We start from the raw sequence: 22,749 nt of genomic DNA on the forward strand, positions 1-22,749 counted from the left end.
CACGCTGGTAAAGACCTGTGGTTTCCATAAAGGCCTAACCTGCATCATCACCCTTTTCTGAATAGAGACAAAAAGAGGTGTTTTTCTGTTTACTCCGTTTAGTTTGTAGCTTAAATTAATTGTATGAAAGACTGTTTTGTAATTGGGTACAATATATTCAACCTCGATGTTGACCCTGATCTTTGAGTAACAGCATAAAAAGCATTAACATCGCTTTTATGCCAGTTGTCAACATGCTGCATGCTATTTGGTTTAGCACCTAAACTGGAAATAAGGAGAAGCTTACCTACATCAACAGTGAAACAATATACCTTTAAACAAACTTAATAACTTCCTTTTTAACACATACTAACAAACACATAAACAATTCAATAATAGAAAACGCAGTGGTTTCAGCCAGGGGCAGTTAGCTTGTTAGAGCTACTTTTTGATCTGGGAACAGTGTAGCATCTCAGAAATCCCGTCCCAGCTACAGTCACTAAGCTTGCCTGGCTACCATTTATAAAGACAGTTAAGGTCAGTTTAAGAGATATTGGGAGGAAAATTTGTTTAATTTAAGAGATCAACTGCTTTACCCAGCAAACAACCTTAAAGATAAGCTAGGCTGTCCCCGGTTCATGACGAACGTTATACAGAAATACTAGTATTGCGTTTATTTAGTCAAACCCGTGCACATAAACGTGCTACTAGCGCACAGAACCGTATCCGCGAGCGGAAAGCATCCTGGTGAGGGAGCATTTCTGCTCCGCCTGCATAAATGCTGTCCCGCGTCCAAGAGGCCGTGACCATAGACTGTTATGTGATGTGGAGCGAGAGCTCGACCTTCCCTACGCGCTGGCGGCTGCTCAGTGCTCGCCCATGAAGATGTCTTTTGAGACTTTTATTTGGCTGCTGAGTCCTGTCCTTCAGTCACTTTGAACACCTACAGTCTCCGGCCTGATCATGTCATGTCTCTCTCGTGATACACACACCACCCTTCGAAAGTTTTCAATCCTAAAAATGTCATGTTTGAAATGTTAATGTAAGCATGTTATCATGCTCACATTAGCATTCAACTCAAAAACACTGCTGTGCATTGAGGACTACTGTACATGGATAAGTTGAGCCTCTCATACAGAGTCCTTCATACTTAACACGGTGCACATGGATATGTGTCAATTATGATGAATAAGAAAAAGAATGACATACAAATATTTTCACATGACTCAATCATATTGCATTTATACAATTATCAGTGACCACTGTGACATCAGTCTCTCAAACCTTCTGCAAATCATTCTCAGTATAGGTTCAGTAATTATCAAATTGTGTTTCTAATGAAGTGAAATGACCTGCAGAGAACTAAGAATTCAGGCAATTCTATCAGCATGGAGCGACCGTAAGACTTGCTCACCTCATCAGAGTAATCAAACAAATTAAACAGCCGTTAGATGAAACTGCAGAGCCCACTGAGAATGAAGCAATCTTCTACCCACATGCTTCACAAACACCACTGCAGGTTGTTATAGGCAGAGAAAAAGCAAATTAGCTACATATTTCACTACAAAGATATGAGCTCAGTAATATTCTTGATTCGTGAAAATAGATGTGAAATGTCAAGTTGTCATCAGAAATCCCTATGTGGAATCAGTCATGTCAATATGAGGAGGAGGGCGGTTGATGGAGGGCGAATTATAAAGCTTGCTCTTTAAGACAGACTGACTTAAGAAATTCATCAAGGGCCACATAAAAGAATATCATGCAGTGTTGGAATTTGCGTGCATGAATATCAGAGAAAGAGACAAACAGCAGTGGAAATTGTAGAGGAGAGAGGCCGTATCAGATTTCAAAAGGAGGTGCATACAGAAATATGTGAGCAACTGGGAGATATAGCTTCAAGGAAATATGTGGGAGTGGATAAACACATGTCTCAGATGCTTCAGCAGACTAAAGTAAATGCCCCAGTCACGGATTGCTTCCCAAAGCACTCATTTTGCTTCATTTCCCGTTCCATCCTTTAGTAATGAATAGCATTCATCACTGCATGGATGTGTCTGCATACAAGGACGAAAGACAGGAGGGGGAAGACAAAGACAATGGAAGGACAAGTGATTGTCTTTCTCCTCCACACTGACATGCTGTACTAATGAAACTCAATAATTATAGTCAATAGGGCCCTGACATGCAAATCTTCTGGTCTCCATAATTACACCCTGATAGTCTCGTACACGTCAAGAAACGGTCAGTTGTCAAGGTTCAACAATCAGTCACAGGCACAGATTGGCATGTTTCTCTGGAAATGAGTCATAGCGTTCGTCATGCTGTGCTGATGTAGTCTGGCGACGGCTTGGAGGATCAAGGCTCTGTGCAACCATTGTCACTGTCACCGCATGCTGACTATACTTCTGATGCTGCCTCCACCCCTCCCATACCCCTGTGGTCCCGAGGACAAGATTCAGCTTCGCTGCACTGTGCCATGCAGTTTCAGCCAGGATTTTCCTACGAGCTTAACAGGGAGTGAAGCCCTCTCATTGTTTAGCACTTCAAAGGAAACAAGAGAAAAGAGAAGGGAGCAAGAGAGAGAGGGAGAGAAAAGGAAATGATAGGCACAGGGTGAGAGAGGGAACATGAAAGAGGAAAAGGCAGAGGGGAAGCAGCAAAGGAATAGAATAGGGGAGTGGGAGGGAAAATATGAGAGAAATAAGAAGTGAAGAGATGGACAGAGCTTGGCTGCAAGTAGTTTCTTTCACAGCCGGCCCTGTCTCCTAAAAAATTACGATCCCATGCAAATAAACTGCATTGTGAATTACGATGCAAGGGAAACTTACTTTGACGTGGATTACATTTGTTTTTGACGTTTCATAAATACATTTCAAATGAGTCCACTAAAGTCTGGCTTTCACCCAGAACGCTGCTGTTTGGGTCCCATATGAACAAATACTTTTGTTGCTTAAACATAACCAAATACGTTTTTGTTTTGTTTCAATTCAAGCCAAACCATGATGTTTTTTTCCTAAATTTAGCAAACATTTTGAATAGTTAGAAAGTTTTGTTTCGTGTTTAATCGCATGTTTCAAACAGTTAAAAACTTTGACCATTCAGACCGTAAGAAGATATGTTTCCCTCAAAAAGTATTTGAGAGAGTAGTTTAGTTGTATAGGAACGTAATTTCGTAGGAGACGAGACGTAGCAGCTAAACTGACAAATGTACCCAGTAGACAATGTCTATCCAAGAAGAAGAGATTATGGAGACGCAAAGCAGTTTTTTTAGGTAATACCTCAGCTATGATTTATTTAGAAAGTACAGGTCAAATTAAAACAACTGCTTAGGTTCCATAAATCCTATAATATTTTTAACATTTTGCCAAATGCCAAATAATAATGACGCAGATATCCTATTTTGGCCATCTTGCACATAAACTCGCAAAATATAAAGTGCGCAGCATCTCTGTTGAGGCCATATGGTGCTTTTCTCTGCCTTCAAAATAGCTTCTCCCGGTGGCCGTGGAAGTCTCCATCGACCAATGCAACTGCCAATATGAAGTAATCTTGTTTTGGGGCCTCATACATGAATGACAAAATGGTGGTTTCAGTGCATTCCAAAAACAACACTTATGAAGGTTTTGTAAACTGACAAAGAGAGTCAGATGAGAAGGTCGATGCCACTCTCATATTTGTCCATTCAATATGAAACTGCAGCCAGGAGACAGTTATCTTAGCTTAGCATAAAGACTGAAAGCGAGGTTAAATCAGTTTTTGTATGGATAAAACTAACAAGATAAAACTTAGCCAAAATGTTAAAGTTTGCTGGTAGGGGTATTTTCCTTCTAGTCATTATGCTAAGCTAACTATCTCCTGGCTGTAACTTTAACAGATTGATATGAGACTTTTACAGATATATACCATCAATAGTTCCCAAAATGTCAAACCATTCCTTTAGGACACTGTATGGTTAAGATTAACCAACTAAATCACTTGGTTATTGATATACTGTTGCCGTGATTAAGGTTATGGAAAGCTCACTGACATGTGAGCATTCTGTGCAAGGAAATAAACACTGCATAAATCCACCAGACCAACAGCCAAACATGTAGTTTTTCTAGAGGGGACAGTCTTAGAACTTCTGGCATAACGCTAAAATGATGTGTTCATGTGTAAATTGAACTTCAGTTTTGATGATAAAAAACAGAAACATGCTTAAGTACAGAAAGAACATTACTTCAGAGAAATGGAGATAATGAAGAATTATGAAGCGTATGAGCGCCGCCCCCACCGCTGCGCCACACTCTTAATAACCTGTCTCAGAGTCTGGCTGTTATGATAATGAAAGGGCATTAGTAAATCCATGTAGCATTAAGAAAGAACAGCACATCTGCATATAATCACAATTCAATAAGGATTTTCACATTCACCCAACCTGAGGTTGTTAGTTTTCTAGTGTTTTTTTTTTTTATTTCACTGATGCATTTTCATAAACTCCTCTTTAAATGATAATACATTGTTTTTTTTCCCCATTAGGCCAATTATTAACATTTATTTAATCTTAGCAGATATTTAAAAGCATGGATGTATGTTCATGTTGCATTCAAGAGATTTTCTGCAGGCTAATTAATGTCTTGTTGAATTATTTCCAAAAGCTATATTAAAGGTTCTGGCCTTCTAAAAGTGTTATAAACAGGATACAGTCAGTTGAATCTTTAGATATTAGCCACAGGAAGCTATTGACTAAATAGCTTCCTGTAATGTAGTAAGGCCTAATATTCATTATTCCTGTAGTAAGGCCTAATATTCATTAAAAAAAAGGACGAGAAAATCTGTCCTAAGTGAAAGAGCTTGTCTATCTGTGGACTCGAGAGGGAGGGATAAAGAAGCAGCACACAACAATGAAAAGTCGATGCATACAGAAGGAAGAAATGCAACTGTAAAAACATCCTCTGCGAGAACAAGGTGTTTGTTGTCAACGCTGTAATTACAGTATCCACTGTGCTGCTCTGGCTCCTGAGAGCCCTGCATGAGATTGACACATAAGATTCAAAGTTATATATACAGTAAATCATGAATCAACATGCTGGTAGCTGGTGTGCTGCATTTCCATCTTGAGCAATTTTCTGAAATGTAATGGCTAAGTCAACGCATGAATTAAATATTTTTCACTACCAGCAGTCTGGTGTTAGACACAATTTTTGAATGTCAACAATTTAGTCAATCCAACCATGCATATCTCAGTAACAACACATCACAGTTGATGACTTTGGGCATCAACATAGGCAACATTATTTTCCTGGATGTAGTCGCTCAAGCAGTGTCTCATCTCAGGCTCTTAGACCTAGAAACTCCAATTGTAGCCTGACAGGTCTTCTTTCACAGACCTCCCTGTTACCTTTCTTAATTAAGCTTTACAATGATTTTTTGCTGACAAAGACTAGTAGGGTGCATTGCTTTGCTTGACAATTAAGGATGGATTAAGTCTGGGTGATGCCAATTTAATAGTGTAGACAGCCAAGCTAGTTGAGCATAGCAATTCAGTAGTGAGCATCTGTTCTTCTTGAAAATAAACTGACTAAACCTTTATAAGACCATAGCATCTTCAATTACAGAACCAGCTGATGCTGCACACCTAGCTAGGCACTGGGATTGAACAACACCATGACTGTGTGTGCACTTGTTTACCCATAACAACTCAATGAAAAAAAAAGAAAGCAAAGCAAGGCCTGCAAAAAAAAAGAAAAAAAAAAGAGAAGGAAAACTGAAAAAAGGAATTCACTGCAATTATCATCCAACAAACATTAGGCCTACTGTTAGTGTTTCATAGGGGGAAGCCAGTGAGAGATTACATCCTTGACACTGCACTACCAACTCCTACTGGTTGCTTGGAGCACCTTCATAGAGGTGGGTGGGTTGGGGTTAACCAGAAAATCTGCATGCATAGCGTGAAATTAGAAATGCATACTTTTTTTTTTTAACTTCCAATTGGTATGGCTTGTTTTTTATGTATTTCTGTTACATAACATTAAAACATGATAACACTGTAACCAATGTCAACGGTTTAAATTCTATAATACACAACTTCAAAACATATTGAACTAATGAAGAATCATCTGTGCCAGATGTTAGTTCAACAGTCAATGATTGTTCACAAATGGTTGTTCACTATATGATCACTGTTATCACACTGACATAAAAAAACAACCTTTAACAACTGTACACAAATGCAGTCACCCTGCATATTGCATGACATCTGACTTAATGGGATCATTCATCAGCACCGTCAGCACATGGTGCTAAAAGCATCACGCCTTTATGAATTAATTCAGCACGTGACACTCGTAGTCTGACAGCCCTGGACCTTTGGTGGTAGCCATTAAGCTGAGATATTCCTTATTATTAACACGTGTCTCTGCTGATGTGCTTTAATGGACAGTAAAAGCCATTGAGACGCTCTCTAGTGAGAAAACAGCCACATTCAAACTGCCGCTTTGGAATAGAATGATGGACAGACTCAGTAAATGAGAGGCAGCATGATAGAGAGATAGAAAGGGACAGAGATCTTTCCATTTAGTCCAGGAAATTACAGAAGATGCCATTGAACAGCACAGTCAGTCAGTCAGTAGAAAACACTAATGCAATGTAATGAGTTTTATCTTATCTTTCTCAGCACAGCGATGATCAATGATGGCAGTTGTCCAGAGTCTAGAAAACACATTTTGAGGGCTCTGGTTTAAGCTGAGGGTCTCGAACACACTGCACTGAGTTTTCTATTTTCACCTGTAACAGCTCTGAATTGACTACAACCTAAAAAAGTACACACGGGTTTGCTTGATAATTCACTTTCTGTAAATCTAGAAGCATGTGTCTGGAAGGAAAAAGAGGAGTGGGAAGAGGGACTTCATTGGTATTAATTGCTTTTCACGAGGAAGTGTGGCTCCTTTACTTGAGCTCTTGCTTCCCTGCATCCGGAACGTGTGCAGAAACGAAAAGCTGAAAGAAACGGGACCAAGTTGTAAACAAAGAGTTATTTGAAAGATTAAGAAGTGCGATGTGGTCATCCTGTTGGTCCGTTGTGGTGTTTATCTTAACATTTCTGTCCTTTTCCCCTTAGATGCAGCCCGTCTGTTCCATTTGTTGAAGAGGCCGTGAACACTAAGGGCTCGTTACCATCTACCTCCCTACCCCAGCAACACCTTTTGTTTACTCTGATACCTTGTTTTGAGAAGATGGTACAGGTAGTCTTGCTGTTGTGGCTTTGTTTCTGTTGTGTTTTGTTTCACTTATCTTCTAGTACCAATGAATTATTTTTAGCTGTGCCAGCAGCATGGCTCTAGGGATGGCGATGTTGGTCAGTCCACTACTTTGGTCCAAATATCTCAACTACTATTGGATGGATTGCCATGAAATATTAACCAGACAGGGTATCAGGAGAATGAAGTCTACCGACTTTGATGATCTTCTGACCTTTTCTCCAGCATCACCATGAGGATGACGTTTGTGATGACATTTGGAGTGAAATATCTCAACTATTGGATGGATTGCCATGAATTTGTAATAACTTTGGTGATCCTTTAACATCACATCCAACGTCATTATCAGGTGAATATTTCACTTATTCTCATACTTGGGTGTATGTCAAAACAATATTTCCATCAGTTTTGGAAGTACTTTGTGGTTAATGCTAATTAGTAAGTGTTAGCACACCATGACGGTTAGCATGGATAACATAATACCTGCTTAACATGAGCATGCTGCAATTGCTGGTGTGGCTGTAGACTCTTTACTATCTTAAATACCACCAACATAGGAATTCATTAAATTAGTTTACTTACTTTCTGGCTACATCTAAAGTTAAATGAACCATTTTGAGGTTGTAAAAAAGTAACCACCTCTGTTAATCATGCTATGCTTACTACCCTTATATGATTAATTTCAAATAAGATCCCAAGATTACCCGGTTATTAACATGACAGCTGCAATAATCAGTATAAACATTGCCTTACAGGGATATGATTTAATTACGGGAGTGCATTGAATGTCCCTTTCATGAACAGATGAATGGTAATTTAAATTGCATGTGGGCCCATTTGAAATGCATAATAAGGAATTTTCACCATTTTAACCAGCGGACAAAGATGATCACTCATGGACAGTGATAATGTTAGTAGTAATTCTCATTGACCTTTCTTTGCAGGAAATTATAGACTACCACAGTGCTGCAGCAGCTTGATATACCATTACAAAGACAAAGGCACTGCAAGAAGTCTGCTTGCCAGTGTCCCCATTTTCTGACTACACCCTGTAGGTTCATGCCAAAACAAGACCTCGGTTTGACCTGCTACTAAATAAAAGAGACACAGCCGTTAGGTGTTCATGTGGTGCTGTGCCCTACTCTGGTAAACTTCAAAATAAAACTTGGGTTTGATGTGTTTTAGCACTACATTGTGTAACATTAAACATACAAGTGCTCAATGTAAAATGGCTGGTGTTCCCACTAAAACACTTCCAGTAAAAGAGGAATGTTGGCCATTGATTGCTCATTGAGGCATTGCTGCCCTTTCCAAAAGGTGGCCTAGATTTTTCTCTGGGTTCTGCAAATGAAAATCGATCACAAGAAACTATAAACATAAATAGACCACGGTGATTTCTCTTGCACTGGACTGAGTTCTACCACATGAACTTAAGGTCACAAAGCAAAACATCAATAATCTCGGGTGACATGTCCAATTTTACTGGATAACCTATCAGACTGCACAATACGGTAAGAAACAAAAGCTGCTAAATGGGAAAACATTTAGGGGCACAGGAGCACAGAGAATGGACTGTGTGCCGGATACAAACTAATTTCTATTGTACAATTATAATGGTGTGGACTGGCAATAAATTCTGAGCAGGACTCCAGCCTACTGCAACGCAGAAAAAGAGCTGACATGGGCAGACAAAGTGAATGAATGTGTTGTCATTTTCACACAAAAGAAATGACTAGCATGATCTATGATTTACTTTTTATTCTGAGGGTTTGACATGCTCTATTTGGTTACGTAAAGAACAGAAACATTTAAGTAGCCCACCTTGAAAATGAGAAAGAGAGGGCTTCAATTAAAACCTGACATCAGCACAACTCCACATTTCACAGCTAATTTATTTACATTACAAGGTCTGTATGGCTACTGCACAATCCTGCTGAGTGCAGAAAAAAGAAAAAAACTTTCAGAAAACCATAAATGAAGCCTCTAGCTGAGCCGAAGCCTCTTTGCCGTCAGCCTTACAAGTGCACAAAAACAAGTGCAACGTGGCACTTTCTTAAATGTCACTGTCTGTTACTTTGATAAAGGCTACGTTCACTGTACATGCTTTTGTTTTTTGGGGGTTGGGAGGGGTAAATGTCATCCCTCAGAAGAGTGGAAACATCATGTTATCTCCTCATTCTGATACCCCTTGATCTGACTAACAAGTTTGCAGACAAAGGGGCAAGTTAATTGCGCCGGTTGTCTAAAGAAAAACATTTTTCAAAGCTTGCATTGTGAGTTTTACTGCATAACTCAACAAATCGTCAAATTAATTAATAAAGACTTCACGATAATATACATGATGTATAAATCACACTGGCTTCCAACTGCATATAGCCTTCTGCAGTCTATGCAGTTTCTACCAGCATTCAATTATGATTGATTCCATCTGCAGTACACTGTATGTACACTATCATGAGGCCTGTGTGGTTCATGTGTGACTGTGCTGAAGTCTGTATGCAATCACTTGAAGTTTCGGCTGAGCACTGGCAGGTTGACAGCCTGTGAGCACGAGCACTGGCTCCAGAATCCCTTTTTTTCACCTTGAGTTGCTTATCCATCAGCATGAGCCCTGCCCTGCAGTTTCACTCTGAATATATTGTATTGCACAAACAAGATGCCTTATTTCTAACAATTTGTTTCAGAAGCGTTCAGTGATATAATATCAAAGTAGAGTTAATTCAACAGTAGGTACAGCTCTATTTGTCTGAGAGAAAAGTAAGAAGGATGAGGGCATGAAAGTTCAGTTCTAATAGGAGTAAAAATCCTCATCTTCATCTAGGGGTGACAATGACAAGTGGTGATGAGTGAGGGAGAGCGTAATTGGTCGTGAAATTGTCATCGCACCTGCAAGATATTCTAACACTGCTCGGGAAAGTGCTAACCTTCACGATGGGATGCAAGGTTACCTGCCCATTTGCTCCCTCAGCCTGCCCGCTGAATAAATGCCGTCAAACTTGAGGAAATACTCGTAAGAGGCCCATGTTGTGGGTGTTATGAGAATTTCTTTTTGTGCTTGCCAACTGGCTTTCGGATGCAAATGGTAGTTTTGGTGTATAAATATCCCTCCAGCACCCGGTGTTATTGGAGTTGTCAGGATAATTCATAAGGGAGGTACTGGGGGGGGGGGGGGGATTGGACAAAAGAAGAGCACATTCTGGCAAAAAGGTTTGATTTGGCCTCCTCTTTAATAGATGTCCTCCTCAGAGCAGAAAGTAGGAAACAAGGACAAGAACATGGCCAACGGAAAGTGGAAATGTGGCTTTTAGAAGTTTTCAGGAGATCTACAATAATGAAGCTTCAATTGACTACTGTAATGAAAGAGATACAAATTGTCCTGTTCATTTTAGTCCACTGCCATGAGGTTGGTAATGTTCAAAATGACTCATTCACTGATGCATAACTACAAGAAACAACTCATATTAAACCATAACAAAACATGACAGAGGTCTTACTGCTTAAAAATTGTATTCTTTGTGCTGCCGCTGGTGAAAACACTCCGAAAATAATTGTGCATCTGCTCCACATTATTTGAGTGTTCCTCTCATTATGTGAAAAAACTGCAGTATACAGTTTACAGTTCATTTTACTGCCCATTTTTTCTGTAATTCCATTTTATAAATTACATCTCAAGTAATTGGAAATGATCCTGTCTTGATTTGGCTTCTTTGTCTCCAGTCATCCCAAATTTAAATTTCCGTGGCCTAGTCTGGCTTTGAGTCTACACAGACTAACAAAATGTTTCACTAGAAATTCAGAGTGAGTCTGTTACATACTCAGCATGAGCTCTCAGCCCACTGCCTGAGGTAGGATCACATCAGAAATACACAAGATGCAGTTTGAGGGTAATTCAGATGGAAAGAGAGCTGATGTTTAACTAAATCCATTCTTATTGTAATATGCATTTAATTCCGTGCCATGGCTTGAGAGATATCTGCAAATCTCTAGTTATTCTGTAGAATCTGCTGAATTGCTGACTGGGAGCACACAATGTTAGTTTTAAATGTATATATTATTCCTGATGTCCTCTACAATGTCAGCTCGATGCAAATGTTTCCCGCAAAAGGTGTGCATATTATGTGTTGTAAATGCTCACCAAAGCAACAGCGCAAACTTGGATTATGGTAAATTAAGTGTCTGTGCAAATAAGACTTTGTTCTGGTCATGTTTTTGACTTTTGTGAAAAGGCTGTGAACTGTTCTGGTAAGCTGCATTTCCAATCCCTGTAGCAAGAAAAGTGTTTATCCTCTCATATGGAGAAAAATTCACTTATTTCACTGAACCACAAAGTCGTTTTCTTTATTGAATGCGCTACCACTCAGTGGTAAGGTAATGGGCCTTGACAATGTGCATTTACACACCACTGTCAACCACAAGTGACACAAGAAAAGCACTCACCATAGCACATGACCCCATCCACCCCCTGAACAGAGCCATGATGTGTAATATAGCATGTTATAGTAAGAGTTTCTTTCTATCCATCAGTCTTTCTCTCTGCCATATCCCACATACAGCAAAAGCACCAAATTCCTCATCTTGCAGTGTAAGAAACAAGATGCAGAAGCATTGACATCCAAAGCACGTGGGCAAAAGGTACACAAAAGGTTAAGGATTTCTGCTAAGCAGAGCGAAGTGCAGAAAAATAGGACTTTTTTTTTTATTTAATTGAGGCTCTCACATTAACTTCAAAGCAACAGACAAGTAATTCCCACTCTTAGCTGGTGTTCATTTTCCCAAGCTAAAACCTTGTCCTCTTCATTAAAAGCCCATCCCTCCTCATCCCCTTGAGCCTGTCATGTTCAAACAGTGTTTTCAGCTCCTTGCTAGGCTGGATTAATACAATATTTGATATAAAATGTCAAAATAAGGGAAAAGCAGTGTGGACTAGGGACCACCACAGTGATTATCACTTGGAGAGTGAAAAACATGAGGTAAAAAAAAAAAAGCCTTCTATTTCTGTGAATACAGTGGTACTGTGGTGCTCAAAAGTTTGAATATATTTTTCTAAAAGGAAACCTTGCAGCTTGCCTTGAACTGCCCTGGTGTCCTCAGATATTTCTTGCATCATCATTTTCATCGCGTTTTTAAAGACACCAAATGGATCCCAAGAAATGCCTTAGTGGCCATGGATGTCAAATGTTACCTTGACAAGTAAATTGTTGTCCTGTCCCTGTTGTTCCTTTTAAAAAAAGTAGCTTGCATAGTTGCTAAAAGCAGCCAGTTGGTGCAACTGAAGATGCCAGCATACTACTTATAACACAGGCATTATGTTACATTACTGACCGTGACAGTTCATCCACCTCGTCAAGTAGACATAGGTGTGAATGCACCTGCTGCGCTCAGCATATGAGTTGGATAAGGAATGACTTGAAAGCGTAGACGTCCAACATCCATTTGGCCACTGCTCAAAGTGGTGATTTTGGCACACTCTGAATTAGCCGGCTTGCTGACAGATACAGCGCTAACATACTTTCATTTGCTACTATAATCAAGATGGAGATAAACAAAACAAAAAACATGTAATAGATATATTCTAAACATTATGATTCAATGTAATTCATGATTAGCTGTATTCTGTACAAGCAAAACATTGCTGCATTGCTGTACGATCAAAAACAAAATCAGAGGAAGTGCATGTTATAGCTACGCAACTGAGACAGCTCAGAAACTTTGCGCCTACACAAAACCCCCACAGTTGACCACCACCTGTCAGAAACTGCAACACATTGACCAAATGTCTCGTATAAGTGCAGGGTAACAGTCAGAAACAGCAGTGTTTTTTTCTTATATGGATTATTTCAGTCTTCCTCTCCTGGGAATAAGTATCTAATTATATGTTCCTCTTACAGCAGCTGTCTGTAGGTATGAAAGCCGTTTAAAGCTGAAAGGCCTGTAATGGACTCTCATTATTCAGTTCCAAGACATGTACTGTGGTATTTCAGTCTACAAGCTCTTCAGCAAGCGTCTCCAGTAACAGAGAGAGAGGTTAATTAGGTGACGATACCCCTAATTGACTGGTTGGACCACTCGTGACTCCCTCTAATCAACACTCCACGAGCAGGTCCACAGGCAGGAACATTCAATTGAACAATTCAAGATTCTTGTAAAGGAATGAAAAATCTAGATGCATTTCCCCCGGTTCTGGTCAAATTTAATTTTATCAGTTTAGCAGACACAATATATAATCTTGGGTGCAGAATTTCTAGGACCATTTTCAATAAAATAAATCTTTATTTACATCCAGATAGAAACAACAAGCAAAACTGAAATAAAACAGCAGAGTTGTGTGGCTCAAGTCACTTCATGGCAGGTAAAGAACAAGGTGAAGTAGGCACCCGTTTCCAAATATTTAGATTTTCTGGCTTCACTTTATTATTGGATCCTTGCCTTCTGTCTAATTTTTAACAGCCATTATTAATGTAAGAGTGTCACCCAACCTGACGCACTCACACAGAAGGAATGAATTAAATACAGATCAAGCTTTATTCTTAGCAATTATCTTGAAACCTTAAAGTTTATAACTTGACAAGTTTCCTTGAGTGAAAAATATACAGTATTAAACGTGTTTACAAGACTGGACCGCTTCTCAAAATCACAGCAGTTGGTTGTAGCGTCTGCTCATTGTTGGGCGACTAATGGATTACGTGTTACAGATGAGGATCTACATTGGTTTTGATAAAGTCAAGCTCTACTTCATCTGACCTGATTATCAGCAGACATCAAAACAATGATGTCCCCTTCTTATGATGAATGGGGAATTTATTTTTTAGGGCACATCAGGCACATCAGTCTCAAACAAGACTTTGCCACACAACCGTGGGAAGGCGTTGTTGGAAAAAAAGCTGCGGAACAAAAAGGACACATTATTTTAAGTTGTGGCATTTCATAGAACAATGTGACAGACAAATCACACTAAAGATAAACCAAACCTCGCAAAGAAAAATTGCTCTTGAATCCATAATCCATATGTCAAGGACCTACGGTGTGACAGTGAATAGACTCTGAAATTAGGTGGCTATATATATTCACACCTGAAACATATCACTTGCAGCTGAAAGCAACATCAGACTAAAGGCTCATGATCACAGTTAGTTCTTTCAGCACTTCTTAGCACCATTAGCTGCTAGGCACAGGCACAGGCTCAGCCGTCGCCACGTTGAGAGCCGTATGAAGCAAAGTTATGCTTTGAATTTCGTATTGAGCAATTTTAAATCTAGATTTTTTGTTTTGCTCTTTTTAGAGCGCAGAACACAACAGAAACTGACTGCTGTACAAAATCTCTTTCTTCTACCTGTCTCACTTTCACACATGCAGCTAAACTGCCAGGTAATACTCAGGTGGACAAAAGAGACATTTTCAGTGTCTTTGATGTCAAGGTATAAGGTGTGTTTTTGTGTACCTACAATCAAAGTGATACAAATTCTGTGATTTTCTACTTTGAATAAATAATGAAGATGATACTTATAAAAAGAAACATGCTAAGAAGTCATTCTCTGCATGCAGCTAACAGTTGGATATTGTTTTCATGCAGAGAAATAGACTGAGCCCCTCCAGCTGGATGATATTTTAAGACTATTTCTGTCTCTCTGAAAAAAAACAGCAGCATTGGTCGTTTGTTCAAACAACTAAAAACAATATACATTCAGTGCGAAAGCAGCAAAGAATATGTTTTGTTATTGCCAAGAAAGGTCTGACAGCCATTAAATCGAATACGCTTTAGCAAAGTATGTACTTCAGCTGCTGTATGAATATTCACTCACTGTTTGAAGTTAAAAGCCACTATCAATTCTGAAATCCAAGGCTTGCTAAATTAACAAAGAAAATCTGAATTCATGCACATTTTGCTCCACTAATGTTATGTGAATATTAAGAGTTGGTTCATCGAGATAAACAGCCGGAGGCGCTAATGCTCCAGACGGGTGCCATTACATATTGTAGAAGAAGAAATGCAACAATGAAAAAAGGCCGATGCTAGAATAGATGGACCGGATGGGCTCTTGCCCGACCCTGCGCTTCCTATCCCTTGTTTAACAGGCTATCCTAAACATTCGCCCCTGTGGACCATATATTCTAGCATCAACCCTGTAAAAAACATGACGGAAATACAGCATTTATGTATGTTTCATGTATTAATGTGAAGAAGGTTACAGTCTCCTCGTCACTCTCTTCAGAAGTGGTTCATTGGATGTTTACGTCACATGCTTCATGAACACCATGAACATTTGCTAAGTCTGTTACCATTGCACTTTGTCACATTTAGCTTTTATTGATAAACCAACTTTTCTTCCTCAGCCAAGCATAACAACTTTCTCTGCCCAATATTTTAGGATGTTAATGCCCAAGTTCAACATGCCAGGTTGGATGGAACTGCACTTATTGTCATAGCATTTTAACACCTGCCGACTGTAGAACGTTTTCAGGCCTGAACATATTGAGATGTCAATGTTGCCTCCTATTGGCAAAGAAACTAATAGCTGTTGCAGTTATTTTTGTGCTAGCGCCATCTGCTGGCAATGAATGTTACAGTGCCATTTGTTTCCCTCTTTTTATTAACAGCTTCTGCTTTATTGGTGTGAGTTTGTGTTTTTGAGTTTTTACGTATTGACATTGTACCACCCGCTGAAATAAAAATAAAAATTGACCATCATCAAACTCCTCCAGTCATCCTAATCATCAAATTAGCTTTTGACGATTTTGTAATAGAAAAACTGTACGACTCAGGCATGAAGGGTTTGGACATTTGACAAGAAACTTGGCCATCAACTAACTCAGTACTGTAACGAAATAAAACATTTATTGTTCTGCATGGAAGCATAAACATGACAGATGTATGGATTATAACAAGACAGCAATGAACTGAAAACTACAATAATATAATTTTCAGCTGTTTGTATGCTATTTGACTAAAACTATCAGCTCACTTTACATGATGCAAACTTCACATCTGACTAACACAAATATAACTCAGGAAAGACTTTGAACTATGTATCATATAATCGTTTCCTCTTGCCCTAATTAATTTGAATATAGTGTAGGCCATACAAGGTCAGAGACCCATTGTAATATTGTTGCATTGTTGAAAGAATTAAGTGTTGTAAAAGTGCAGGGATTTACCAGCCCAGAACAAACCATTAAAACAAAATAAAACATATGTTAATGACTTTATCCAGAGTTTTACTTAAATATTTATCAACAAAACATATTCAGCCTACATTGCATATTTTCTTGTATTGTTTCCTTTTACTTTCTACATCCCGATCTCCCCGTTTCTTCTTTGAATCCCAATCCTCTCTCCAAATTAACCAGAAGGACATTTCTGAAGGATAGTAGACTTATGGTGACACTCGGATGATGAATAAATAAATGTAAATCATATTTATTGTGGTCTGTTATTGGCTTGTAGAAGTTTAGTGGGAACATTTTTAGCACAGAACCTGCTACCAATATAAACTGATTTATAATTGCATTATTACATTCCCCAAACGTCAACTGTCTTTGATGTTTTATGAGTTTGCTCATGTTGACACTAATTAGCAATATTAATAGAATTGACTTGTCTCATGTTTGACATGAGAGACAATTTTCAACAGAGACAAAGATTGAACATGTCAGCTTTGTTTCTCAATGAACAGACTATTTTTAGGGCACAATGGAAATTAACAAAGATGTTAAAACTGCTGAACCTTGCAGAGTCAAACAAGGCAGAAGTTGGTGTGTCAGCTTCAAGCTGATCACCAATTCTTGTCTCCCATTTGCTTATTAGGTGAGCCGCTTTTAATCAAAAACATGGAATACTCCATGCGTTTTCATGTATTGATTTTGGTACAGCCTGAGCCATATCCCGCACATAACTAATGCATGCAAATCAATTTTATGCATGACCATGCAAGATTCACCCGACATGGTATCTCGGTCGATACTGTATGATGAAGAACTGAGTGGGTTTTTCTGACATTTGGTGGCTTTGACTCCTGCAAATATGACTTACCTTGGACCTCTCCAACTTAAACTGTATGCTTAACCCTTGGTGACAATATCAAACATTAGTTGCCATAGCTATGTTGACGATACACAACTTCTCATATCACTGCCCTCTGATCACCTGAATTCCATAAACTCACACATGAAGTGCTTGTTTGGCTCTAAAAACTACTTACAGTTGAATTTGGAGTCTTTGTCATGAGCTGGCTGAGATGGCACAAATGTCATAACACTACCTGCGACTATATCAACATGCAATATTGTCAAAAAAAGAAGTCTAAAATGTAGTTAAAAAAACTTTCTATTAATTCTGTATTTTAGTTGACAAAAAACTAATGTTGTTTTTCAATGCACACCAGTATTGTTTCCTGTGCCATATAAGGACTACACCAGCATCTTCAATGAGCATATTCAGAAGGACTCTGAGTAACTTAAGTTAACAATGACAAAACACGCCTTGGGAGAAAAAAACAAGGTGATATTTTGGCTAGACTAGATTGACTGAAATGTTAAATACAATTTGATGACTAAAAAAAAGACTAAAATGTCAACAGTTTTCATAAAAATAAATTAAAATATTTACAATTATCTTTAACAAGATGACACTACAATGCTTAGACTTTTCGGCAACTAAAACTTGACTAAAAAAGCAAAAAGGATGATTTTGACTGAATTGAACTTTTGACACAGAACTAAGACTAAATAAAAAAAAAATGCTCACAAAATGAACACTACCTGCTAAAAGCCCACACAAACTACAGCTCATTCAGAGAGACAGCCGCTCCAACCATGACAAAAAAAATAAATAAATCAGACCCCATCTTTCTGTTGCTCAGAAACCTCCATTGTATACCCACAACTTTCTTGGTAGAGGGAAAAAAAGCTCTTAATGGCATTGCTCCACGTGATCTCAGTTTATAAATCTCTTGGGTCACAAGACACCGATCTCCTTCATGACCCTAGAGCATTTTCAATGTCCGGTGAGATTGAATTCAGTATTTATACACCTAAAGAATAGAACAGTATGTCTTGCGTGAAGTGTAGACTTCGCCAACAATATGTTCACTTAAAAGCAACCTAAAAGACTCCTCCTAGCATTGTGGTTATAAATGTTTTAATGTTATACATTTCTTTAAAATATTGGTGTACTGTATGTATTCATACTCGGAAGTTTTAAACAGTACCTATTACAAAAATATCACAAACCAGAAGTTTGGCAAAGATCATTATAGTCTAGTCATCAAAGTCATGAATCCATTTGATATTCTTACTACACGTCTCAATTATTTGTGCACATTTAACTTGTCTCACTGTTAATTTCAACTGAGCAGCTAAGTCTATGTGAAGAGGTTGGTTAAGCCACCACCAGGCCAAACATTTCTTATCAGCTACTTTTGACACTACCTGGAGCTTCAAGGCTTCAAGTGTCTGATTGTTTTCAGCAAACTGTACACATCATGTGGTGAGAAAAAAAAAATCCCAACAGCTTTACGTTATCCAGGACTTAACGCATAATCAATTAAATGTCACCCTGAAATCACATATCGTGCTTCCACAACCTGTGATTGCCTTAGAGCTCCATGGTATTGTGTGTGCATCTTACTATTTTTAGGCTTGAAATAGATATTCAAGCAGAGCTGCGTATGTGTTCGTCTGTCTGTTTGAGTGTGTGTTCAAGAGAGAGAGATAGAGAGCATGAGGATTTGAAGATGTTTTATTGGTGAGGTGGGAGGGTGGATCTTATATGCTTTCAGGATTCATCCCTCTGAGACTAAAATCCTTCACAGGCCTCAGCAGGTTGCCTTGGGTCTTGATGTTTTTTTAATTTGTGCGATATTGCCAAAAGTGTAACCTAGATGTTTGGAATTATTGGAAATTCTGAGTTGAAAAAAATGATAGATTTCAGCTCCAGCAACATTGCTGGAGCTGGTGAACATAGTGGAGCATTAAGCGGGCGGTTAGTGCAGACCAAAACAGAGCAAAGAGGAGTGAAAAAATTGGACTCTGGAATGAATTTGACTGTTCAACTACTACACTTCATCCGGTGATAATAAAGTATGTCATTTTGTGTTTACAGCTCAATTCACTGCCACCAAGTGGCCAAAACTCAATTAATGCTAGTTTAAAATCAGATGCATTATAATCTTTTCATCATGTCAATTAAAATTATGATGTGCCTACCATTACATTTTCAACATGACAAAATATGTTTTGCTGTACAATCCTAGTAGGATTTCACATTTTTAAACTTCAAAACCTTTATGTACTTCCAGTACTCAGAGATAGTGAAGATTTTTGTTGCAAAACCCAAACTTTTCACAGGGCACACTGCTGTTTATAATCTTTGTTTTATTTTATCTTTTTTTAAAGTAATGTATTTCACAATGTTCTCAGAATCAAATAATCATGAAGTGCATAAAGATGCAAGGTCACAGAGGGTCCATGCAATTGCCTTGCATGATAAAGATAAAGAACATAATACTATATTCTGCCACACCAGCCACAGATAAATACTCTTGCTCAAGTGTGAAATTAAAACATGGCCACTATTTTATCAGTCCACATTTTCAAATGGTGCAGCCAATGTTAAGTCGAGCTATTATCATAGTATGATAATTCACATCCTTCCTCTCTATTTGCTTTTTGTACAGCAGTATATATTTGGAGCTGGGGCAAATATTAATTGACGCTAAAATAAATTCAATCAGCAAACATATGGACACTTTATAGATGTAAATAGTCTCCATATCTGCTTCTCTCACACAGTTCCCCCTTCAAAACTTGAGCTACTAGAGGGAGATGACGCTCAATGTTAACTTACTGATGCACTGGTTCATTAGATGGACTTTAACTGAAGGGAGCGTAAACAACAAACAGCTTTCAGCCTCCATCTAATGATTGAGTCAAAGGGCAAAAGGTCCAATTATCAACTGCACGACAAATGCTCCTTTTTAGCTTTTGCAGCTGGTGTAATTGGCAAGTTGGTGTTGTAGCTTGACGCTCTTATCAAAATGGGCAATTCAATGAAGTGGAAACATTATTATGCAGCCTCTTTATTACTCAGACACATCTGTTGAGAGTTTCATATGGAGGAAATGCATTGGCTTACACAAACATAGCGTATACTGTACATGCAGCTAATCACCACTTATTTCACTGTTGACTACAATCAAAAGCTCAGCATTTCCAAACATAACATACAACACTTTAAGCTTCCTTTTCTCTACAACACACTGCTGCCCAGCCAGCGGTAGTTACTGTAGTCCACAGAAATAAAACAAGAGTAGGAAAGCACAGAATAGATCTGCAGTGCCTCTATATGCATGGATTTTCATAATCAAATCAAGTTCCCCCTTCCATCAATTTTGAGACTATTGGTGTTGCCACACTGAGATAACTTATACGAAACCACCGTCTCCCTTCATGCTTCAGTGGGAGGGGGAACTTGGGCACAGATTTCTGCTACAGCTGCCAGCCACCACGGTTAGTCAAGCCCTACTAAGACTTAATGCAGCTACAAGCTTCTGGCTATAAATTAACAACACCTCAGGATCAAGAAGATTAAATGTTATTTTCTCTGTTGTATTCTCAAACTGTAGGTCATAGCAGCCCATGAAACTATACTACTGGCTGTTTTGACAGTTTTATATCATTTTCAAATTAATTTTAATTTGGTTGATCTATAATGTAATGACTATAATCAAATTAACTCGTCTTGTTACAATGGTACAGATAAAACTCTATAACTTGTGGCCACTAAGTTTTAAAACATGAGCCAAACATGTATAGTATGTAAATATATGAATTTGCCACATTAAGGGCAATCCTTTAAACAGAAGCAAAAGCCAATCAATTTATAAGCATGATAGATTTACTTTTTATAAGCCGTTTAAGTTGTAAATCAACAATGAGTTTCACACAAAGTGGCAGCAAATTTGGAAAGTTTAAATACCTAAACAGTGAGGACAAATAATCAATGCTGAGCTGAGAGTGCAATCCAACTACTGCAGCAACTTACAAACGTTTGCAAGTCAGTGTCAACTTCCACGTAACTCTTTAAAAGTTACTCTTATAACTATAACTCATCACAGGAATTGTGGCTACTCTTTTATGCCCATTTCCTTTCTCTCTTTCCCTCCTTAAAAAAAAAAGAGACTACAGCCTTGATCACTTCTCCCTGACACAGAGCACAGGCAGCCATTGGTGCTCACTACTTTTTTTGTGTGCAACTCCTCTCTTTTACTTCTTTATTTTCCAAAGCAATAAAGGATCAGTCTCTCTCACTGGCCCTAGACAGCACACTGCAGAGCATTGCAATTTCACGCACTCATGATGGATAAGTCTCTCTACTTGGCCATGAATCTTCTAGGGCTGAGTGGACACGCAGTGTGGCACCTGACGTTACGGAAGCTCAACCTTTTGAAACTCGGGATGCACCTGCATTGCTTGGGAATGCCAACTAGGGCACAATTGGAAAAAATGAAAAAGGCCATGGGGTTTTTTGCAATTCAACTCTTAGAAAGTAAAAGTAAACAAAAACAAACTACATTAATAATGAATAATAAACCACATTTGCAATGGCATGTCATGGAATTCAAATGAACTATCATTAAAATACCATACTAGCTATCATATTTTTGCTTTTTTAAATATTTACTTCATCTCTATGCAACTCTCACACAGACAAGCTATCGACCTTTCCTGTGGGCACACATCTTTAACCTTCAGCAAATGAACCTTTAGTTTCTATCCAAGCTGGCTTTCAACCCTCTTGCATACCCCTCAATCATCAGATGCTATCCCGCTGAGCGAGCCATGACAATGGGCTGCCTATGGAGCAGGACACAAGCAGAATATCAATGGAGTCTGGCTGGCTTGAGCCACGTTACTCTTCACCTCTCATTTCCCAAATGTGAGCCTCTGGAAAAAAGTGGTCCAAGCCTCGACTGATGAAGACATCCAGTAGCAATGCTTTTAAAGTATTCCCTGCACAGTTCCAGGGCACTACACCAAACCTGTGGCTGCTGGGAACTGTAGTACACTGAATAAAATAACGTCATAGTAGACAAGAGAGAAAAGAGTACCTTAAAAACTCCTTTAGTTTTTCTTGATGCTTACTATAAGCAGCACAATGCAAATACTATTACATCACTATATTTAATTGCACTGAATTAATCCTGAGATTAATAGCTACCCATCTGTCTGCAGCAACATACAATCACAGAAATACAGTGAAATTAAGATGGGTCAGGGTCGGCAATAAGTGTGTGCTATTGTCCTCTGTAAACTTAAACTTGACATATTATGCTATAATGATCTAATTCAAGCTGCACTGAACAGATTGATGCACAGGGGGTTTCTTTAATCGTGCCAATCAATACTAAACAAATTACAATGGCTTTTGTGCTTATACATTTGGCCTTCAGTTGCTTGTTATTGTACAGTATAGATCGATAGACTGAAGTTCAAGGCATGAGACAATGCATTAATAAAATGATGGTGCTTTCTGTGC

The 22,749-nt window shown here is 38.6% G+C and overlaps 1 protein-coding gene across 1 annotated transcript in view; it reads right to left on the reverse strand.

The window, feature by feature from the left end:
- LOC137880129 (protocadherin-15-like) overlaps positions 1–22,749 on the reverse strand; it is a 200,535-nt gene that overhangs the window by 176,520 nt on the left and 1,266 nt on the right. The gene's annotated exons all lie outside the window — the stretch shown is intronic.

Source organism: Cebidichthys violaceus, unplaced genomic scaffold (assembly GCF_023349555.1).
Source record: "Cebidichthys violaceus isolate CVI_PGR_0920_01 unplaced genomic scaffold, fCebVio1.0.p SCAF_10, whole genome shotgun sequence".
NCBI classification, from domain to species: Eukaryota; Metazoa; Chordata; class Actinopteri; order Perciformes; family Stichaeidae; genus Cebidichthys; species Cebidichthys violaceus.